Raw genomic sequence first — 3,146 nt, 5'->3', positions numbered from 1 at the left:
GGGAGGCTTCCAGCTGCTCTGCCCATCGCAGGGGTGGGCAAATGACCGTGGCACCAGTCCCGGGGCCTCCCCCGGTGTCTGGAGGGAGCCCGAGCCAACCTGCTGCTCCCTGCGCCGTGGAGTTTGTTTGGAAAGGGCCGACACCAAAATTTTGGTTGGAGAAAATACAGTTTATTCTGGGTTCTGACTAATCCTAACATCTCCCCTCTGCCTGAAGCTTGTTTTTTATACATTACTCAGAAGGTCTCGCCCCTGCCTGACTATTCCTTTAAAGGGCATCTCAAACCTCTCTTTTTCATTCATTATTTAAACGTGTTCTCCAGCCAGCAGCCTCCGAGCCCTGCTCCCAGGCTGGCCCAGCAGAGCATCCTGCCACGCACCCGCTGGGGTTCGGGGTTCCCCGCAGGGTTCAGGGCTCCGGGGCAGAGGGAGGAGGCTGCCTGTGGACAGGAGCAGGGTCACTCAGCGATGTCTCACCTGGGCGCTTTTATTTGCTCGACTTCTTGCTGTGCTCAGCAGTAAGAGAGGCTCATCCAGAACCACCCCCCTCCTCCTCTGGGCTGGGGGCAGCTGCAGCCTCTTCGGGTTAGAGGGGTGAAGTTTGATTTTGGTGAGCTAAAGCAAACCACCATGGTCTTCTCCAGGAGGCGGAGGGAGAAAGGGCTGCTAAGTCATCAGTGGAAGGGGAACAGCCCCGGCAGCCCCTGGAGAAGGATTTCTGCTACAGCACCAGGTGCTATGGGGTCGTTATCTGGCCTGGGTCGTAGGGGATGTTTGTGGGTGATTTAATCAGCTTGTTAATTATTACCTGCACCACTTGTAAAGCTGCTCTGCTTCATTGCAAGCTGCTGTGAGGAAGGATGTGCCCTGCAGCCCAGCAAAGACTACCCCGGGGTTTTCATCTAGCAGCGATGCCAGTTCAGAGACCCTCAGCCCCGCCAGTGCCCCACGGCTCCCTTGGGGGCTCCCTGGGGAGGTGACAGCCCTCCGTGAGTCACTGCCAAAGGGGGGGCTGTGGCACCGAGCGGAACAGACGGGGTGAGGGTGTGCGATCGCTGCTGCTGAGGGGGGAGATTTTCCACCCGTAGCCGTGCTCCGAGTGTGGGAATCACCAGGAGACCCTCAACCCAGCTTGGGGCTGCGCTGCAGGGCAGTAGCCCTCCCTCCGGGCTGTGCTGCGAGGGGTGTGCTGCCGGCACGGGGCTGGGTGGGAAGGGAACCACCATGATCCCCCTTGTTCTCCAGTTTCTCCTTCAATCCAGTTATACAGAGAAGAGGTTTGACTGGCCCCACGTCAGTGAGCAATGGTTTCTGCAGTGTGTCACTTGGCCGGGGCGTGAGCACGGGTGATAATCTTTGCCCTGTGCAAGTTCTGTCAGCCTGTAATTACACTTCAGGACTCCTGTTTTCATGTGTAAGGCTGTGGGGAGGATGTGAAACTGTTTCTCCTCCAGGAAAGAATGAAGCGGGGGTGTTTCAGGATCTTGCTCCTGCAGCCCATTCCCTTGTGCCCGTACCCGGCACTGGCTGGGTACGCTGGGCAGAGCACCGGCCCCTGGGTGTGTGCCGCTGCTCCCCTTGCTCTTTCACACTTTTTGGGGGGTGGCAAGGACTCCGAGATACTGCCTTGGCACAGAGGGCCAGGCTGAAGCGGGAAGGCTTGGGGACAGCCTGGCTGAGAGGGCGGCTCTGCCCCGGCTTGGATTTGCTGCTCGGCCAGTCTCTGCCAGGGCGGGCAAGCGGCTGGGAGCAGGGCCATGCGATAAGGCTTTCTGCAGAGCTATTTATAGCGGGGAGACGAGCTGCTGCTGGCAAAGGCGCTGGGCCAGACACAGGACCCTTCGCACAAGCACTGCTGAGCTGGCCGTGCCGCTGGGGCCGTGCTGGGAAAGGAATTCCCCCCAACGAGCTGCTGTCAGCGTCGGGGTGTGCGTCTGGAGCAGATGGGGGAAAGGATGAAGGAGGCTCAGCGGACACAGCCTTCTTGCTATTGAACCTCTCTGGTTGCTCATCTCCCCCTCTCCCAGGGCTGGCGCGGGGTGGAGGGGCCCTGAGAAGTCAGCAGGCGACTGCCACGGGAGGGAGGGCTGGCGGGGGACCTTCTGCCCCCGTGAGCAAGCAGGCTTCACGTTCTCCCGGCGCTGATTTTCCAAGGTTATCAGCTAAGGGTATTAGTTACTGTAAGGTCACGATGATGACATCCCCAGGAGATTTGCATCCCTGCCTTCCCTGCTGCAGCCTGGCTTGGCGGGGTGTGGGGTGTACTGTGGGGGCAGCAGGGAGATGCTGAGAGTTTGGGGGACAAGTCCAAGGGTTTGAGCTCACCTTGTGCTCCACAATGCTTGGGGATGTTACAGCACCCAAGCTGGGAGCTGCTGGGGGAGCAGGGACAGCTGCTGGTGTCCTGGGGCTGGAGGCAAGGGGATTAATCACAGCGAGGGGTGGGAAGAGGTACCAGCTGGGGCAGTTGGAGGGTGGGGGGCTCCCGGCCACACCGGAGCCAGCCCCAAGTGTTCAGGCTCCTGCTGACGTTGTTGGATGCCGAGTCAGAGGCGCTCCCCCCATCCGCCCCACTCAAGGGGCCCTTGTTTCCAGGGAGGAGATGATTCATGTGCATCCAGTGGCCCCTCAGCAAATCTTCCACTGTTACGGGTTGTTGTCAGATCTCAAGTGCGATCATTAATGGTTGGCTTTTCTCTAAAAACCCTCTGGGCTGGAGAACTCCGAGTTGCTCCATAGCTGTAGACAGCCGCGCTGGGAGGAGGAGGAGGTACTTTCCAGGCTGGAGTTCCTGGCCCTGCCAGCCCGTCCCAGTCATCCCAGCTTGCCCCACACCCAGCCGGGTGATGGCTGAGCCTGGTTGGCAGGGATGCCCTCCTCTCCCCTGCCACCTCCTGGGGGCTGAGCGCTGCCCTTCTCCTGCCCGCACCGCAGGAGCGGTGGCCACAGGCAGGGTGCGGGCAGGCGGCAGTCTGTCCTCCTGTCTTCTGCACAAAGGAACAATTCTGGGAGCGCCGCGCCGCCCCCACCAAGGCACTTCCTCGCCGGCTGCGTGCCTGCCTCCTCCCCGTCGGAAAGAAACCTCCTTGGGAAAGGGGATGGGAACAGGAATGGCCCCAGGAGCTCAGCAAAGGGCTCGGGAGGCC

The sequence above is a fragment of the Charadrius vociferus genome, unplaced genomic scaffold (genome assembly GCF_000708025.1).
Source record: "Charadrius vociferus isolate BGI_N301 unplaced genomic scaffold, ASM70802v2 scaffold3, whole genome shotgun sequence".
NCBI classification, from domain to species: Eukaryota; Metazoa; Chordata; class Aves; order Charadriiformes; family Charadriidae; genus Charadrius; species Charadrius vociferus.
The sequence above is the reverse complement of the archived record's forward strand: the minus strand, read 5'-3'. Positions refer to the sequence as shown.